This window comes from Neoarius graeffei, chromosome 24 (assembly GCF_027579695.1).
Source record: "Neoarius graeffei isolate fNeoGra1 chromosome 24, fNeoGra1.pri, whole genome shotgun sequence".
Lineage (NCBI taxonomy): Eukaryota > Metazoa > Chordata > Actinopteri > Siluriformes > Ariidae > Neoarius > Neoarius graeffei.
This window is the reverse complement of record NC_083592.1, coordinates 48,149,800-48,171,046: the sequence shown is the minus strand read 5'-3', so window position 1 is coordinate 48,171,046 and position 21,247 is coordinate 48,149,800. Positions and strand designations below refer to the sequence as shown.

At 40.9% G+C, this 21,247-nt stretch overlaps 1 protein-coding gene across 1 annotated transcript in view; it reads left to right on the top strand.

Moving 5' to 3' along the window:
- The window catches only part of cfap77 (cilia and flagella associated protein 77), a 55,721-nt gene that overhangs the window by 1,671 nt on the left and 32,803 nt on the right, over window positions 1-21,247 (top strand). The gene's annotated exons all lie outside the window — the stretch shown is intronic.

Here is a 21,247-nt window from a genome sequence, read left to right as displayed (position 1 = left end):
TCTATTTCTGTACCCCATGGTACAATCTACACTAATTAAGGCTCATTATTGGACTTCAAGGTAACTATCTGTAGCTTTATAGGGCCAAAAATATACAAACATATTCCTAAGCAGTATATAAAGGGTACAAATAAGTACCTTAAAGGGTACTGCACCAGTGACAAGCCACTGTAGCCCGAAAGATACAATAATTAAATAATATTGGTTGGCATTGAGTGGTACGAGGGTAAGTCAAAAAGTTCTAAGACAAATTGAAAAAAAATCTTTATTTATGAAAATAACAAAGCTATTTCTCTTCATATCCTCCATTTAAGTCTAAACACTTCTGCAAGCGGTGTTTCCATCAGAGAATTCCTTCTTTGTAGAATTCTGGAGGATGTCTTTCACACTTTTTGAAATTATAACATCTGTCTTCGAACTTTTTGACTTACCCTCATATATCAAATGTATTTCATTCAGCTAGCATGATGTTCAATATCATGCTAGCTGAATGGAATATATCTGATATACCATGAAAAAAGCTATTATTATTATTATTATTATACATTCCTTTCGCGTGTTCGATGCGTCTTTCTCTTTCAAAATTCTCTCAAAATCTTCCATATTTAACAAAGCTAACCTGGCAGCCATATTCGTCGACATCATGCTGTCTTGACAACCATGCAATATCGTAAACCATATTCAACGCTCATTCTCCATTGGGTAGAGTGATGTAATACACATAGGCTAAGCGATATGCTAACAATATTGCATGCTATCGAACCAAATGAATGAAACCCGCTAGAAGGGAATAGAACACGTTTTTATTCCATCGAAAAAGTGTCCTGTATGTATAACAATTGTCTTTATTTTCTTAGAGTATAGAGAAAGCCAGAGAGGAATTTATAGGGAGCTGAGGTGATGAGGAAAAAGTCTGGTCTGGTCAGGACTGGTTTTTCTCCCAGACTTCAGGATTTCATGACTTCATAATTAGTTAGCTTCATTTAGGGTGAAATTTGTGTTCCCATGATGAACTACTAAGCACTAAATACTGGAAGTTTGTTCGACTGGAATAATGTGATCCAAACAACAACAACAAGGGTGCCAATACTTAAAAATCTAAGCGTTAGAGAACATTGTGCGATAATAAAATACCAAAAACGTACAAGAAGGCCAAACTATTTCTGAGGCTGAACATGAAATGGTGTCCTATTGTGAATGTAGAACACTAAGTGTGGTGTTCTTCTTTAATATTGTGTTCTTTGTAGTGAGCAACTAGAGTGAACAAAACTGATGAAGAAGCCATTTGTCTTAATTTCTCATCTCATCTCATTATCTCTAGCCGCTTTATCCTGTTCTACAGGGTCGCAGGCAAGCTGGAGCCTATCCCAGGTGACTACGGGCGAAAGGCAGGGTACACCCTGGACAAGTCGCCAGGTCATCACAAGGCTGACACATAGACACAGACAACCATTCACACTCACATTCACACCTACGCTCAATTTAGAGTCACCAGTTAACCTAACCTGCATGTCTTTGGACTGTGGGGGAAACCGGAGCACCCGGAGGAAACCCACGCGGACACGGGGAGAACATGCAAACTCCGCACAAAAAGGCCCTCGCCGGCCATGGGGCTCAAACCCGGACCTTCTTGCTGCGAGGCGACAGTGCTAACCACTACGCCACCGTGCCACCCTGTCTTAATTTGAATTGACAAATTTGACATGGATCACAGGGAAGAATTATAATTACAAATGATTTCCAAAATCATTTGAAAATATTCGCAACACTATAACATTACTGTGAGTAAATACAAATTAAAAAAAAAAAAAAGTCATCAGGAGATAACATGTCCCCCCCGGTCCCCACATGAAACCCCACTCCAAATTTTCCTAAGTCGAATTGGTTGCCATGGAAATATGGAAAAAAATAAAAATTGGAGAAATCCCAAAATGTCAAAAGGCACAACTCCTCTAGTCACTTAACATAACTGTGAGGTTTCGTGAAAAAAATCCCTAATAGTTTTTGAGTTATGCTCCAGAAACTAAAATGTTGACAGATGGAAGGACAGACAGACAGAGCGATAGCTATATCCCCCAGCATTATATGCTGGAGGGGATAAAAAAAAAAAATCAGGTAGTTCTTCGGTAAGGGCGGCACGGTGGTGTAGTGGTTAGCGCTGTCGCCTCACAGCAAGAAGGTCCGGGTTCGAGCCCCGTGGCCGGCGAGGGCCTTTCTGTGCGGAGTTTGCATGTTCTCCCCGTGTCCGCGTGGGTTTCCTCCGGGTGCTCCGGTTTCCCCCACAGTCCAAAGACATGCAGGTTAGGTTAACTGGTGACTCTAAATTGACCGTAGGTGTGAATGTGAGTGTGAATGGTTGTTTGTGTCTATGTGTCAGCCCTGTGATGACCTGGCAACTTGTCCAGGGTGTACCCCGCCTTTCGCCTGTAGTCAGCTGGGATAGGCTCCAGCTTGCCTGCGACCCTGTAGAACAGGATAAAGCGGCTAGAGATAACGAGATGAGATGAGTTCTTCGGTAACGGAATGACATTCACAGCAAAATGTGGTAACTTTTTTTTAGTTTCAGTACTCAAGATAATGGTAATAAAATAAATAAATAAATAAATAATAATGGGTGGCATAGTGGTAAGCATGGTCATCTCACAGCAAGAAGGTTCTGGGTTTGAACCCAGCAGCTGGCGAGGGCCTTTCTGTGTGGAGTTTGCATGTTCTCCCCGTGTCTGCGTAGGTTTCCTCCTGGCGCTCCGGTTTCCCCCACAATCCAAAGACATGCGGTTAGGTTAACGTGGGGCGGCCTTGGGCTGAAGTGCCCTTGAGCAAGGTACCGAACCCCTGACTGCTCCCCGGGTGCTGTAGTATGGCTGCCCACTGCTCTGGGTGTGTGTGCGTGTGTTCACTGCTTCAGATGGGTTAAATGCAGAGGATGAATTTCACTGTGCTTGAAGTGTGCATGTGATAAATAAAGGTTTCTTCTTCTAAAAACTAGGTACCCTATGGGTCCATGTGGCTCCTGCTTATAAATAAAATAGTTTTCTGATCCCATATCCATACAGTAAATATAGCATATATACATGTTATCAATGATACTCGCATTACATACATATCATCTCTTGCAAGCATCACCAAGCTGTGAGCAGCATCAGGGCTTGGAGTATTTTGGTTACCAATTTTGTTTACTGTGTTTTGTTCCAAATACAGTGCTGTGAACTAGACCTATTTTCAAAATAGTAAGAAAGCACTTGTTTATGAATTGTCTTCGAAGCATTAATTAGTATGAATGAGCACATTTTGTTTCACAAGTGGAGTGTAAAGACTCTAAAATAAAAAAATTAATTAAAAAATTAAGCGAATAGCAGAAGTTTGACCAATTATGCTTTTAACTTAGTTTTCTATATGTCCAAGAATATATCAGAAATTTTTTTTTAATTCATTGAAAAACATAAGTACTCATTACAAGTGGAGTAAAAAAAAACAACAACATATTATTGGAGAAGAAGAACAACTTTATTCATCACACGCTTGTGAAATTCCTCTCTGCATTTAACCCATCTGAAGCAGTGAACACACACGTGAGCAATGAGCACACACACATACCCAGAGCAGTGGGCAGCCATGCTAACAGCACCCGGGGAGCAGTTGGGAGTTAGGTGCCTCGCTCAAGGGCACCTCAGCCCAACGCCGTCCTATATTAACCTAACCGCATATCTTTAAACTGTGGGGGAAACTGGAGCACCCGGAGGAAACCCATGCAGACACGGGGAGAACATGCAAACTCCACACAGAAAGGCCCTCGCCGGCCGCTGGGCTCGAACCCAGAACCTTCTTGCTGTGAGGTAACCGTGCTAACCACTACACCACCGTGCTGCCCACGGCAATAATATTGTTATTACGGAATAACAATATATTTAATAAAGATAAATTTCAATAAGGGCGGCACGGTGGTGTAGTGGTTAGCGCTGTCGCCTCACAGCAAGAAGGTCCTGGGTTCGAGCCCCGGGGCCGGCGAGGGCCTTTCTGTGTGGAGTTTGCATGTTCTCCCCGTGTCCGCGTGGGTTTCCTCCGGGTGCTCTGGTTTCCCCCACAGTCCAAAGACATGCAGGTTAGGTTAACTGGTGACTCTAAATTGACCGTAGGTGTGAATGTGAGTGTGAATGGTTGTCTGTGTCTATGTGTCAGCCCTGTGATGACCTGGCGACTTGTCCAGGGTGTACCCCGCCTTTCGCCCGTAGTCAGCTGGGATAGGCTCCAGCTTGCCTGCGACCCTGTAGAAGGATAAAGCGGCTTGAGATAATGAGATGAGATGAGAAATTTCAATAAACAATAACGACATTATCTATGTATGATGAGAATACTTTTCCAAAAGCAAAGAATGTTCTGTACTCAACTGACAGGGAAGTAGAGGAAAGTAACAACGGCATTTTCAATACAACAGTATAAAAAATTTCTGGTGGTATACTAATAACTACAGTGGTGCTTGAAAGTTTGTGAACCCTTTAGAATGTTCTATATTTCTGCATAAATATGACCTAAAACATCATCAGATTTTCACACAAGTCCTAAAAGTAGATAAAGAGAACCCAGTTAAACAAATGAGACAAAAATATTATACTTGGTCATTTATTTATTGAGGAAAATGATCCAATATTACATATCTGTGAGTGGCAAAAGTATGTGAACCTCCTGGATTAGCAGTTAATTTGAAGGTGAAATTAGAGTCAGGTGTTTTCAATCAATGGGATGACAATCAGGTGTGAGTGGGCACCCTGTTTTATTTAAAGAACAGGGATCTATCAAAGTCTGATCTTCACAACACATGTTTGTGGAAGTGTATCATGGCACGAGCAAAGGAGTTTTCTGAGGACCTCAGAAAAAGTGTTGTTGATGCTCATCAGGCTGAAAAAGGTTATAAAATCATCTCTAAAGAGTTTGGACTCCACCAATCCGCAGTCAGACAGATTGTGTACAAATGGAGGAATTTCAAGACCATCGTTACCCTCCCCAGGGGTGGTTGACCAACAAAGATCACTCCAAGAGCAAGGCGTGTAATAGTCAGCGAGGTCACAAAGGACCCCAGGGTAACTTCTAAGCAACTGAAGGCCTCTCTCACATTGGCTAATGTTAATGTTCATGAGTCCACCATTAGGAGAACACTGAACAACAATGGTGTGCATGGCAGGATTGCAAGGAGAAAGCTACCACTCTCCAAAAACAACAATGCTGCTCATCTGCAGTTTGCTAAAGATTACGTGGACAAGCCAGAAGGCTATTGGAAAAATGTTTTGTGGACGGATGAGACCAAAATAGAACTTGTTGGTTTAAATGAGAAGCGTTATGTTTGGAGAAAGGAAAACACTGCATTCCAGCATAAGAACCTTATCTCATCTGTGAAACATGGTGGTGGTAGTATCATGGTTTGGGCCTGTTTTGCTGCATCTGGGCCAGGACGGCTTGCCATCATTGATGGAACAATGAATTCTGAATTATACCAGCAAATTCTAAAGGAAAATGTCAGGACATCTGTCCATGAACTGAATCTCAAGAGAAGGTGGGTCATGCAGCAAGACAACGACCCTAAGCACACAAGTCGTTCTACCAAAGAATGGTTAAAGAAGAATAAAGTTGATGTTTTGGAATGGCCAAGTCAAAGTCCTGACCTTAATCCAATGGAAATGTTGTGGAAGGACCTGAAGCGAGCAGCTCATGCGAGGAAACCCACCAACAGAGATGCCTACTAGTACGGATTGGCCGTATTTTGTACGGAAAAGTTACGTAAATACGATGTTACGGCAAACAGTGTTATTCTGTACGGAATTATTATAAAGTCTTAAAAAATTCCAGTGAGTTGTTTTTAAATGTCCAAGCGACTTTTTCAATCCATGCGCGATTCACGGCTAGGCTATTTATTTTTACAACAACCACACATGCTGTGTGTGACATGCGCAGATTCCGCACATTTGTTCGCACTATTTTCGATACGGTAGAATGGCCGTGCATTACACCCAGTCAAAAGGGCAATGGATACGCGCACTGCAAACTGTGTAGAACTGACATTAACATCACTCATGGTGGTCGCGATGACTGCACGCGGCATGTCAACTACAAAAACTATATGGAGTATGCTGAAATGGCGAGTCAGGCGGAAAGTAAATCTGGGGGTATCCAGCAGTTTTTTACAAAATCTGTAGATGAAAAGACACGGAACGTGACACGTGCTGAAGCGGTGATGGTTGACCTATGCTTGGAGTTGAACTTGCCAATTAGTGCCATGAAATGTGAGTTAAACTTATTCAGTTTCTTTTTGCATGTATGATTTTTATTCACTGAAATATCAAACACTGGCTGTACTTCTTTAATTCAAAGTCTTTTCAGTGTTGCAAGTGAAAATGTACATGTAGTATGATCAAAAACAGAATTTTATGATTAGTGCTGTTGGGATTGTGGCAAAAAATTGATCATTCCACTGTTTTAAATAGAATTATAAATGTAATTTTATTCAATGTCTCTTCTGAAGCATTATGCTGGAGTATTTATATATTGGGACATTAAGATAACAATGTCAGACTCTCTTTGGCATGAAATAAGAAATTTTTTTTACATTTTATTAGAATCCGTTAACAGGTAGAACATTTTGCCAGGCAATATAATATAATACTTTTGAGGAGTTACATTCAATACCAATGATTGGTAGTCAACCGTAATGTCTGCAAACAGGGAACACTATTGTATTTATAAAAATGTGATATATTGTATGCTCTAGAAATTTGTTGAGTGGAAATTCAGTTGAGATGGCTGCTCGCGTTTTGTTTATTCAATTCACACAAAACAGTTCTTTTTAATAATTTAAATGTTAAACATATTGGTATATACACCTCTTTATAATGGAAATGCGCATAAATTAATGTGACTGAAAGTCATTCCAAAATACTGAAAAATGTTTTCAAGAATACTGAAATTCAAAATTTGGGGTAGGCATCTCTGCACCAACATCCCAGAGTTGAAGTTGTTCTGTACGGAGGAATGGGCTAAAATTTCTCCAAGCTGGTGTGCAGGACTGATCAACAGTTACTGGAAATGTTTAGTAGCAGTTATTGCTGCACAAGGGGGTCACACCAGATACTGAAAGCAAAGGTTCATATACTTTTGCCACTCACAGATATGTAATATGGCATCATTTTCATCAATAAATAAATGACCAAGTGTAATATTTTTGTCTCATTTGTTTAACTGGGTTCTCTTTATCTACTTTTAGGACTTGTGTGAAAATCTGATGATGTTTTAGGTTATATTTATGCAGAAATATAGAAATTTCTAAAGGGTTCACAAACTTTTAAGCACTACTGTATGTACTGAATTTTAGTAGTTGTTGTACATCCCAAGTTTTCATTCTTTTCTGAGATTCTAAACACAACTTTGGTTGTTGTATTACACTGGTCTACAGCCAAAATGCTTCCGAAATAAATATAGTCAAATTCTGGGTCACTGAGAACGAAAATTAAACTTAAAAAATGTTCATTGGCTCTAGTTTTCAAGATTGGAATAAATCTATGAATAAAACTATGATTGGGTTTGGAGAGTACTTACTTTTTTGGCAGAACAATGAATGATGCAATCTGAAGCCGGTATTGCACCATACATGATATCATGTTATTCCTAGAAGTCACTGATGATGCAATCATAAGTCAACTTACATCACTTTGCTGAACAAATTGCCCTAAATCAGCTAAAAAAAAAAAAATCATACAGTGCTATGCACTCGAGATTAAGTCTTTGCTTGACAAGAGATGCTCCGTTTCATGAATAGAAAAGACAAGCTGCCAAAAAGCACTGAGTACACACTGAATAAGGACTAAACCTATTCAGTACTTATACATAATTGTTTGGTTTTTTGCCATTTAGTTCATAATACATTTTATTTATATAAACTTTTTGCTGATTTTCTAGTTTTACATAAAGAGAACAGGTGAAATATCATGTAAACCAACCATAAACACATGAAGAGACCTAGGTTTACAATTTATACTTAAAACATTACTATCTACACTGCAAAAAAATTGAAAACTGAGTTTGAGGAGAAAATGAATTAATACTAGTGAAATTATCTTGCTGCATGGACAGATAATCTTACTTGACAAGACATCTTGGAATAAGTTGGTTGCAATCTAGAACTAGGTTTAATAATCTCGGAATTAGTGTCTTGTATTCTTCTAATAGGAAATGCTAGATCGTTTCAACTATTTTCAAGATATGTTCACTTGCTAAGATATCATTTTTTGCAGTGTACACAATGTACATAAGTATAAAATGTAAAATCTTAAATATCTCAGAAGCCGTAGCCAATCAGCTGTTTTAATTGTCATATTTGAATTCAACACACCAAATTTCATAACAAACAGCCAATTTACTCTCTGAAGCAGACAACTTCTGAAATATTGTTGATCAGTGTTATAGGTAAGTAGCAGGGTTGGTATAACTAATGACATATTATCCTCATTGAGCTGTGGGTTTTCCATATTCTGAATGCAAAATGCATGGTTGATTGTGTCTTCAAATAGAGTCAAGTTGACCTTGTTGTTCTCATTGTCAGAGGTGGACAAAGTACCCAACTTCATTACTTAAGTCAAAGTACAGATCCCACTGGTCAAATGTTACTCCGATACAAGTGAAAGTTCTCCAGTCAAATTTTTACTTAAAGTACTGAAGTATTTGCTTTTAAAAATACTTAAGTATTAAAAGTGCATTTTCTGTCAACGCACTGTTGTATTATTGCCACAACGCTTACAAAACCTAATGTCTCTGAAGCAACCGACTGGATTGACGGACTAACTTGTAGAACCTGTAGAATAAGCACCTGGTAGAATGTTACAAAATGAAACACAACTGAACTGAAAAAGAACCATTGTCATTTTTTTTTAATTGTCACACTCCTCCTCGCCCCCACAAAGCAGCATGGTAGTGTTCTGACGCAGCTCTGGCAGTGTGTACGCACATGTATGTGTATATATGTATGTTAATGAGGAAGATAAGCTGACCACGCAGCCCTTTTTAGGGATGGCCTGCGTGCCCCAGTCCGGGGAGGGCGCTAGAAAAGGTGCGCTAAAAAAGCTGACGTCAGTTCTCTATTTCCTGTCTCTTCTCGTCGTACAAGATTTACCCCTTTAACCCTCGCGACCTGGAACGTTAGGACTATGTTAACAGGTCTGGACTCTAATCCCTTGGAGCCAGACTTACGGAAAACGGCTTGGATTTCAAAAGAACTAAATATATTAAACGTCGATATCGCAGCCCTCACTGAAACTCGTATTGCTGAACATGGTTCAATCCGTGAAGCAGATCATACCTTCTTCTGGATTGGCAAACCTTCCAACGAGCACCGTTTACATGGGGTTGGCTTTGCGGTAAGGAACAATCTCCTACAATCTTGCATAACTGCCCCTGTTGGTTACTCTGAACGTCTAATGCAGCTTGATTTGTCCTGTGAGGGTCACACAATGCATCTCTTAGCAGCTTATGCGCCAACACTCTCGTCCTCAAGTGAGTCAAAGGATGCATTCTACGAACATCTGTCTTCCATTGTATCTACAATTCCACGCTCTGATAGCTTGTTCATATTGGGTGATTTTAATGCCCGAGTGGGCTCAGACAGCTTGACATGGGAATCAGTTCTTGGGCCACATGGTATTGGCAAAATGAATGAAAATGGCCAGCGTTTATTAGAATTCTGCTGTGACTTCTCTCTGTGCCTTTCAAATTCGTTTTTCGAGGGCAATTCTCGCAGCAAGGTAACATGGCAGCATCCTCGCTCAAAACACTGGCATCAGCTAGATCACATTGTTTGTTGCAGACATGACTTGAGGCATATTCATCATACCCGCAGCATGCATAGTGCTGTGTGTAATACTGACCATGCTCTTGTTCGCTGTAAAACAATGTTTCATCCTAAAAAAGTCCATCGTGTACGTCCCTCTCCAAAGCCGAGATTAAACATCACAGCATTAAAACATCCTGATCACTGTGCTATCTATCAGTCAAACTTGGAAACAGTGTTGAAGGCTTCAAAGTGCCTTTCTGTTGGTTGTCCTTCCTCCCAATGGGAAGTACTGCGTAGTGCAATTACTTCAAGTGCTAAATGCTCCCTTGGAACAGCTCTTCATAAGCAGCCTGACTGGTTTGCAGCTTCTGCTGGCCGTCTCTGGTCTGCCATTGAGGAGAAAAGGTCAGCCCGTCTTCAATATCTTAAAGATCCTTCCCAGTCAAACAGAGATCTCTTAAAACATGCTAGTGCTCACGCTCAATCATTGTCTCGCCAGTGCTTGCAGGATTACTGGTTAGACCTGTCTTCTAGGATTCAAAACTGTGCCACCTCTGGGAATCTGCAAGGTATGTACAGTGGGTTGAAAGAAGCGCTTGGTCCCAGAACATTAAAGGTTGCACCCTTGCTTGATTCTAACGGGGCTGTACTCTCCAGCAAGGATGAAAAGATATCCCGTTGGGTTGATCATTTCTCTAACCTCTACAGTACAACTGCACTATTCCAGTTAACATGGATGTTATCCTAAGTACCCCTTACCTCGATACACTCTTCCACCTTGATAGCGTACCAACATTGAATGAGTTAAAAGTGGCTGTTAAGTGCTTAAAACCTGGTAAAGCTGCTGGTGATGATGGTATTGTTCCTGAACTGTTGTTAAGTGGAGGAACTGTTCTAATCGAATATCTGCATTCAATTATTGTCAACTGCTGGAATTCTGGCACTGTCCCAAAAGAATGGCGTGATGCAAAGATGATAACACTGTACAAAAACAAAGGTGATCATAGAGATTGCAATAATTATCGTGCTATCTCCCTTTTGAATGTTGCTGGTAAAGTTCTTGCCCGTGTTGTTCTGAATCGTCTGAACTGCCTTGCTGCACGAGTACTCCCAGAAAGTCAATGCGGTTTTCGCTCTGGTCGTTCAACTGTGGATATGGTCTTCTCCTTACGCCAACTACAGGAAAAAGCAGTGGAACAGAATCGTTCTCTGGTTATGGTCTTCATTGACCTAACCAAGGCTTTTGACACGATTAATAGATCGGCACTCTTCTCTGTCCTCCAGATCATTGGCTGTCCACCTATTCTGCTATCAGTTATTCGCTCCTTTCATGAGAATATGCAAGCCATTGTCAGCTCAGAAGACACAATGTCTACTCCCTTTGATATTCAGAATGGTGTAAAGCAAGGCTGTGTACTAGCTCCTACCTTGTTTGGTATCTTTTTTTCTGTTATGTTAAGACATGCTTTTCCTGATCCCTCTGGAATATCTCTGTGCACTAGGTCAGATGGGTCATTGTTCAACTTGGCCAGATTAAAAGCAAAGACAAAGACTAACACTCTCCTGATACGCGAACTTCTCTTTGCTGATGATGCAGTCTTTCTAGCCCACACCCAGGATGATTTGCAATCACTTTGTGACTCCTTTGCTTCAGCTTGTGCTTCCTTTGGGGTGTCAATCAACACTTCGAAAACAAAAGTGATGTCGTATGATCTGCCATGTCCCACTGAAATCAAAATAAACGGTGAGCCCCTTGAGTCAGTCGATCATTTTTGCTATCTTGGTTCTACTGTCGCCAACATACCACATCTGGATGTCAAAATAAGTAAACGGATTGGGATGGCAGCTTCGACCTTTGGAAACTTAAAAGACCGTGTCTGGGACAACAGAAAACTCTCTTTAATCACTAAGGTTAAAGTCTATGAAGCTTGTGTTTTATCTATCCTGCTATATGGGAGTGAAACATGGCCAACATACAGTAATCAAGAGAGGCGCCTTAACTCCTTTCACCTTAGGTGTCTTCGTAAGATTGCCAAAGTTAGCTGGCAGGATAAAGTTCTTGATGTCCAACTTCTTGATTTTTGTGGGTCGTCAAACCTTTTTACAATTATTCGCAAACGTCGCCTTCGCTGGCTTGGTCATGTCTACCGTATGGATGAGTCACGCTTTCCAAAAGGAATACTCTATGGAGAGCTCTGTGATGGCAAGCGCTCTGTTGGTCGTCCACTTCTCCGTTTCAAAGATGTTTTAAAAAGAGACATGAAGGACTTTGGTATCGATCCCTCTACATGGGAACACTTTGCAAAGGATAGAACTGCTTGGAAATCGCTTCTACATGAAGGATCCAAATCATCAGTAGTCAATTTTGCAAACTTACGTCACCGACAGCATCTTTATCGTTTGAAAAAGTGACAACAGTCATCAAACGCCAATACCTAAGCTTGGAACCCCCTTATCATCACATTGTGATGCAAGGCCAACACACACACACACACACACACACACACACACACACACACACACACAAACAATGAGGAAGACAGTGGAATAGCTGTAAATGCAGCTTGCTCAGAAAATAAAAATGACAATCCAACCTGATTAAAGCCCAGGTCCACACCTCCAGCTTAATAACTGCCCAACAGCAACACTGCTTTAAGCAAGACAAAAAAATGCAAGACCATCATCTGACATCAAAACAAAAAACTCCAACAATTTGTTGTGACTGACTAGTACAATACTGTCCATCTCACAGGTCTCACAAGTGTCTGTATTCATGCACATATGAATCTGCCTGTGGAATCATGGTGGTTTAACGTTAAGCTAGCTAGTCAGCGAAGCTGCACCTGACATGCTAGCAAAATCTTTTCAAACTCGAAGTCATATTGGGTAGTTAACGTTACTAGAAATAAAGATTTCTACATTTTGTTTATTTGGCAATATTATGCGAAAACATTTCTGAAAGGACTTCAGATAAGTTGACATTATTCATGTTAACGTAACTCCATTTTTACATGCTAACTAACAGTGTCCAAGTTAACTAGCTATGTGTTAACGTTAGCCGTGGACAAGGCAATGGCAACTCCATAGAAAGTCACTTGACTAACCAGACTGCATAGCTACTGCAACATTATAGCTAGCTCTAAAAGCACGGACAACTTCACTGCAAGCTTTCTCTTGGAATAAAACATTTACAGACCTCAATATGCTTCCACAAGTCGGATGGCGAGTTTTTGTAGGCCGTGATGTGCTCCGTTTTAGGCAAACAAAGCAAACATTTAAAATGAAACGACTCTTTAATCCTTTCAGAAAACTGAAACATGGGTTCTAGGTAAAGTCACGGGTGCATGCGTTCCCTAGAAGAACCGCCTCCTTCAATTCTTCCATCAACTGATCGTGTTAAATAATGCTACAGAGAAATCACTGATCTTGATTTTTTCAGTCTATGGATGTGACGCGACCCTAGTGATTACTGATCGGCTGTTTCAGTGTCACCTGCGGAAAAACCAATCACATTTTAGAAAAGAAAAGAAAAGAAAAAAAACATCCACTTTCAAATCTGCTTCATAGTAACGAGTAACGAGGACCTTGATAGAAATGTAGTGGAGTAAAATGTATTATATTTGTCTTTCAAATGTAGTGAAGTTAAAGTCATAAATTGCCAAAAAAGTTAATACTCAAGTAAAGTACAGATACTCAAAAAGTGTACTCAAGTACAGTACTCAAGTAAATGTGCTTCATTACTGTCCACCTCTGCTCATTGTACTGAACAAGGACCTGAGCATACCACTGTTTTGCTGTTAATTAGAGCTTTTGCTTTAGATGGCAATTCTGGGATTCTACAAATGAGGCAGCAGCAGCTGGAGGTAGTATTTTCTTACCACACTTGAAACAAGACATGTACACTATGAACTGACACTGCTCACACCCAAGATTTCTCCTTCAATAGAAGTGATTAGAAGCTTTGTTGGATCTTGTGTCATAGATATGGCTAAAACTTCAGTGTACCTTTGATAACGCAAGATCAACTGTTCGTATCGCGAGATCACGATTCGCCGTTCTAGCTTTTGCTTATGCGTATGCAGTGGGCTATTGTTAACGCTCATTTTTACATTCTTACAACATGATGACATAGTGGCTACTACCTCGCTTCGCCGCTCTGAGGCAGTAGCCACAAAAATGCACACTGTATGGGGTATTTTTCTTTTAACCCTAAAAAAGCATCGAAAAATTGGCTATGTTTAACTTTGAACGCAAAATCTTTTATGAGGAAAGAAGTCAAACAGAGGGCGGCATGGTGGTGTAGTGCTGTCGCCTCGCAGCAAGAAGGTCCGGGTTCGAGCCCCGTGGCCGGCGAGGGCCTTTCTGTGTGGAGTTTGCATGTTCTCCCCGTGTCCGTGTGGGTTTCCTCCGGGTGCTCCGGTTTCCCCCACAGTCCAAAGACATGCAGGTTAGGTTAACTGGTGACTCTAAATTGACCGTAGGTGTGAATAGTTGTCTATGTGTCAGTCCTGTGATGACCTGGCGACTTGTCCAGGGTGTACCCTGCCTTTCGTCCGTAGTCAGCTGGGATAGGCTCCAGCTTTCCTGCAACCCTGTAGAACAGGATAAAGCGGCTAGAGATAATGAGAATGAGAAAAACCTGAACTTTCATTTCTTAAAATTCAAGATTTCGACATCGCTATTATCAGGGTGATGATTTTTAAACATGGTTTTCAGTCCATTTTGCCTTGGGTTCCATACTTAGTTAAGGCAATCTTAATCATTTCATAATTTTGGCCTCTCTGCTGAAGATACTAATATGAAATATTAGACTGCATGATCAAATTAAATTATGTGGGGGAAAAAAAAACCCTTGGAAAACAACTGGAGATCGCTGGACCATGCTGTCCGGGAGCAAAATGATTTAATCTGGAGATATGACCAGGATGTGCTGTGACATGTCACCTACTGTAAGAGAATGTTGTCCTGGACAAACAGTAGGTGCTGTGGGATTCCTGGTATAGTGAGTGTGAAAGCGCAGTTTATCATCAGTGAAGTTGTGTGTGCTTCGGGCAGTTTTGATGTATGGCTGTCCCACTGGGAAAGGAGACATATATTACAGTAATCTCCACCAGTGCTAATGGTTCTCAGGGTGAACACGAGATGGATTGGACGAAGTTGTATGTTGTAGCACGTGTCTAGACCGGAGCTTTGGCTTTGTGTCTAAGCAAGAGCATTTTATTGCTGCATGATGAAACGGGTTGTGTTTTCTTGAGCTGAACGAGAACGTGGAAGAACAGTCTTCTCCTCTCTCCTTTCCTTTCTTTTCCTCCACACTTAATTCCCTTTTGATGAGGCATGGCCAATAAATCCCATTTTCATTCCTGTGTTCCCTGATGGCCTGTAAATGAGAGATCAGGGGGGCAGATTTTGGGCTTCTGTTGTTCTCTGTGACTTGAATGAGACCTGCTGGGCAGCAGGCCGGCTGGGTCCCATTCGCAGCCTCATTAGCATTAGCTTAAGCACGCCGTGTTCTGTAGGAAGACAGCAGCCAATTTGTGCATTACATCATCTGTACAGTACCTACAGATGCAAAATGTCCGTACTGCGCTGATCAGATCACAAGCTCACAAGTATGCACAACACAAAGCTCGAAATTACATCCGGTTGTACCACGACGTCTATATCTTTCATAATCAAGCTAAATTTGTATTAAAGGCAAATAAAATATATATCTTATAAACGCAGAGAGCGTCAAGAACGTATTTAGGTTCACAAGCTCACTAAGTCTTCGGCCAAACTATTTCATCTTCCATAAGGACGCTGGAGCAATGCACTGGCTCATTATTAATGGTATCCAGCTGGGCCCAGTGTAGGTGCAAACCCAGCGACACAGATACATAAGCACAAAGCCCAATGCATAAACCATAAAGCACTCACATAATAAATAACCCCATGCAAATGAGCTGCGTAAAATGACCATTGCCCATGTGTAGTCTATCATAGCCGAGGGAGTGCAGGAGCGTATACGTCACATTGCTTGGAGTTGTGTACCTGATGAATCAATGTAATGAGGAAGTAATGAAAGGTGCGCATATACATCATTGTGATTTACCAACTTACCAACAACCAGTGGCGTGTGATATTCATGTGATTATATATTTAGGTTTTTAATCCAATTGTTTTTAGAGATGCTATCAAATATACACATATATACAAATAGGTCTATATCTATAATATTTCTTTAGTGAATTCAAGAGTTTTTTCCCTTAAATAGTGCACACATTATGCATTATACTCATTTTTATTGAAAGAGGTAACCCTGGCACATGATGCCAATTAGCTGCTATTGTATTCGGAAGCATCTCATCAATTATGCCCAGAGCTGCAGGATTAGCCACTCATAATAGGAAGGGTGTGCATTTTAAAGAAGAACGAAGGTCTGTGTGTGTGTGTGTGTGTGTGTGTGTGTGTGTGTGTGTGTGTGTGTGTGTGTGTGTGTGTGTGTGTGTGTGTGAGGGGTGTCGATATAGAATAGATCAATATGAAGACTTCAGAGATGTCTCCGGAGTGTTAATGGAAAACATGATAGTTTCATGTATATGAATAAATATAGACCGACTGTATTTTTAACAATTATTCCATGAAATCGAGTCGTACATGAGCTGATAACCGGCTATAAACCATGTACGATGAGACTGAGCGGAATAACTGTTTTATTCTATCCACGTTCACTGGATTTTGAGAAACAGGGCATTTTTATTTATAAAAACTTTATGCAAAATGTCTGACAAAATAATTTCCGCTTAGTTCTTAAAAACGTATCGATGGCTGCACGAAATTACTTTAGTGTTATTCTTTTGTAGTGCCGTCTTGCCGTCGTGCCGAGGTATAGAATAGCTTTAGACATTTATTTAATTCTTCCTTGGATATTTCATTTCTGTAATTTTCAAACTTATTTGAGCTTTTGAACCAGTCTCAAAAAAATTCACCTTTTAATGCTTAAAGATGAAGAATGTAAACAAACCGGCGAAATGACAATTTCACAATTTGTGAAAAATGCTATAATAATAATTCTTGAAAAATTAAAAAAAGATATGTTCTTACTATCAAATACTTTCATTCCATATTTTCTTGCTTTTTTTTGTATTTTTGGAGTTTTGTTTTTGAGTAGAGTTTTTATTTCGTCCTCAGTTGCTTCAGCAACACACTCTGCCATTTTTTTTTCTCTACTCACGGTATATGAGCTGATATCCTAGTAGCAGAGTAGCCAATCAGAGCGCATGATTGCTCATATCCAGTGAATGTGGACAGAATAATAAAAAAAAAATAGGTACCCTATGGGTCCGTGTGGCTGCTGTCTATAATAAATAAAACAGTTTTCTGATCCCATATCCATACAGTAAATATCGCATATATACATGTTATCAATGATATTTGCCTCATCTCTTACAAGCATCACCAAGCTGTGAGCAGCATCAGGGCTTGGAGTATTTTGGTTACCAATTTTGTTTACTGTGTTTTGTTCCAAATACAGTGCTGTGAACTAGATCTGTTTTCAAACTAGTAAGAAACCACTTGTACATGAATTGTCCTAGAAGCATTATTTAGTACTAATGAGCACATTTTGTTTCATAAGTGGAGTGTAAAGACTCTAAAATAAAAGTAAAAAATTAAAGCGAATAGCAGAAGTTTGATATCGGCTTCTCAGTATATCTGCCAAAAACTTACAAAACCTTTCATTTGACCTTTCAGAAGGACCAAACAAAAGCTGTGATAATCAAAAGGTAAATTTTCTTAAAATAAACACCACTTACTCGATATCGAATCAGTAGCCTTGGCGAACCACGAGGTGAATTTCGTTTATCTTTTTATCTGCCGATTATCTTCCGATACTACGAAGTTATAACGAGGTTCCTCTTATTTCGTTTCTGGTTCTGATTGGTTCTGAAGTTTATCAAGAAGTAGAACGGGTAATTGAACTTGATCAGGATAAGTGCTGATTGGTTACGAAGTTTCGCTATTGTTACACTCATTCTTACTTTACGATGACATCATGGCTTCGCCACTCGTTCTTGTGTACCTTCGATAACGCGAGATCAACTGTTCGTATTGCGAGATCGCGATTTGTCGTTCTGGTGATTGTAATGCGTATGCACAGTGCGATATTGTTACACTCATTCTTACATTTTTACAACACGATGACATCGTGACTACTGCCTCGCTTCGCCTCTATGAGGCAGTAGCCACAAAAATGGATTGACGCTTTGCCTTATTGTGCCTAAATGATTAATACCATTGTAAATGAAAATAAGATTTGCATGCTTTTTGTATTGGCATGTTATAATAGATTGGAATAGAGTTGATTAATCTATATCACCTATTCTTATTACCGCCACCTGGAAGACGCTACAGAGCCTTAAAGGTCCGCACTTCCAGACTCAGGAACAGCTTCTATCCAACAGCTATCAGCAAACTGAACTCACACCCCTTTAACCCCAACCTCCACTGCCACTACAATCATTTTACCTCAAGTGCAATCATAAGACACTAATATACAATAACTGCATAAGTCACTTTAAATTATTTTATACACTTGAATAATATTGGCTGGCATCAAGTGGTATATCAGATATATTCCATTCAGCTAGCATGATATTGAACGAGTCGAAGACGAGTCGCTGAATGGAATATATCTGATATACCATGAAAAAAACAGCAATATTATTATTATTATTATCTCATCTCATCTCATTATCTCTAGCCGCTTTATCCTTCTACAGGGTCGCAGGAAAGCTGGAGCCTATCCCAGCTGACTACGGGCGAAAGGCGGGGTACACCCTGGACAAGTCGCCAGGTCATCACAGGGCTGACACATAGACACAGACAACCATTCACACTCACATTCACACCTACGGCCAATTTAGAGTCACCAGTTAACCTAAGCTGCATGTCTTTGGACTGTGGGGGAAACCGGAGCACCCGGAGGAAACCCACGCGGACACGGGGAGAACATGCAAACTCCACACAGAAAGGCCCTCGCCGGCCACGGGGCTCGAACCCGGACCTTCTTGCTGTGAGGCGACAGCGCTAACCACTACACCACCGTGCCGCCATTATTATTATTATTATTATTATTATTATTATTATATATTCCTTTGGGGTGTTCAGTGTGTCTTTCTCTTTCAAAATTCCCTCAAAATCTTCCATATTTAATGAAGCAAACCTGGCGGCCATGTTTGTTTACAAATTGTCCCAGTCGCTCACTAGCATGGAAGTTTTATAACTCCAATGTGTGACGTCGTGTTGTCTTGACAACCATTCAGTATCGTAAACTACATTCAACGCTCAATCTCCATTGGGTAGAATGATGTAATACACGTAGGATAAGCGATATGCTAACAATATTTCATGCTATCAAACCAAATGAACGAAACTTGCTAGAAGGGAATAGAACACGTATTTATTCCATCGAAAAAGTGTCCTGTATGCATAATAATTTAAATTATTATATACTTTATGTGGGTGGCACGGTGGTGTAGTGGTTAGCACTGTCACCTCACAGCAAGAAGGTCCTGGGTTCGAGCCCCGTGGCCGGCGAGGGCCTTTCTGTGTGGAGTTTGCATGTTCTCCCTGTGTCCGCGTGGGTTTCCTCCGGGTGCTCCAGTTTCCCCCACAGTCCAAAGACATGCAGGTTAGGTTAACTGGTGACTCTAAATTGAGCGTAGGTGTGAATGTGAGTGTGAATGGTTGTCTGTGTCTATGTGTCAGCCCTGTGATGACCTGGCGACTTGTCCAGGGTGTACCCCGCCTTTCGCCCGTAGTCAGCTGGGATAGGCTCCAGCTTGCCTGCGACCCTGTAGAACAGGATAAAGCGGCTAGAGATAATGAGATGAGATATACTTTATTTTTTATATTATATTTTATAGTTATTATTCAGCTGGCAGCTTCTTTTCATGTGTGTGCTTTGAGTGAAGGGACCAATGAGTAGAGCGAATGGGGAACAGCTTTTCTTTTGTTTTAAGAGAGACAGCAAGTTTTGTTGTATGGTAACACGCAATGACAAGAAAGGGCATTCTGATTCGTTCTGATTCTGATCATTAGTCTGTATACTTAAATCTTTGTGCTAACATCTCCATACAATAATGAATTCTAATAGAAAGAGAGGATTTATTACTTGTAATGCACACAAATACACAGAGTTTTACTGAGTGAGAGAGAGCTGGAGATTAGTTTTAAGCCTGCTGTGCTCTGGCCAGGCACCAGATGGCGCTGATCTGAATGAGCGCAGACAGATCGGGACGCATTACTCGCCATTATCTTCTAATCATCACCATCGACTCCTCATCTTAGTGTGGAACTCAGGAAAAGACATTCCTACTGCCTGTCTGTCAGGGAGGAGTCAGACGAGATGAGAGGCTTCAGGGGCAATAACTGAACGGATTAAACCAAACTTTGCGACTGCAGAAACTAGGCACATTTTGGAGGCCTTCTTTCCAAAAACCCCATAATCTAGACGTTGGCTCATGGCTCACTGTGTGTCGAATCTTAGGATGATCATCACTGTTTTCCATCTTCTTTCTTTCTCTCTTTATTTATTTATTTATTTTCTTACTTATTTACTTAGCGGGTAGCATTGCTGCCTCGCAGCTCCAGGGTCCCTGGTTTGATCCTGACCTCAGGTTACTATCTCTGCAGGGTTTTGTATGTTCTCTGCATGTTCTCCTAATGTCCACATGGGTTTACTCTGTTCCCCCCACACACACACACACATCCCAAAGGCATGCTAAAAGGTAGGTTGGCTACACTTAATTGTTCCTCCTCGATGTTAATGAGTGTGTGGATGTCTGTATATGGTGCCCCATCCTGGACTGGGGTGAATTCTCCCACCTTGATCCCAGAATTAGTGGGATTGGCTCCTGACCTGATGATTGCACCATCACCAGGTTAAAGCTTTGACGTTTACTTCAGATGAATCTCCTCTCATTATCTGTAGCCGCTTTATCCTGTTCTACAGGGTCGCAGGCAAGCTGGAGCCTATCCCAGCTGGCTACGGGTGAAAGGCGGGGTACACCCTGGACAAGTCGCCAGGTCATCACAGGGCTGACACATAGACACAGACAACCATTCACACTCACATTCACACCTACGGTCAATTTAGAGTCACCAGTTAACCTAACCTGCATGTCTTTGGACTGTGGGGGAAACCGGAGCACCCGGAGGAAACCCACGCGGACACGGGGAGAACATGCAAACTCCACACAGAAAGGCCCTCGCCGGCCACAGGGCTCGAACCCGGACCTTCTTGCTGTGAGGCGACAGCGCTAACCACTACACCACCGTGCCGCCTACTTCAGATGAATCAATGAGTAAATTAATTTATTTATATCAAAGGTCTGTTTAAGTTACTTTCTATTTTCAGCATTTTCTAAAATCTTAATCTCTATGGACAGCATCTGT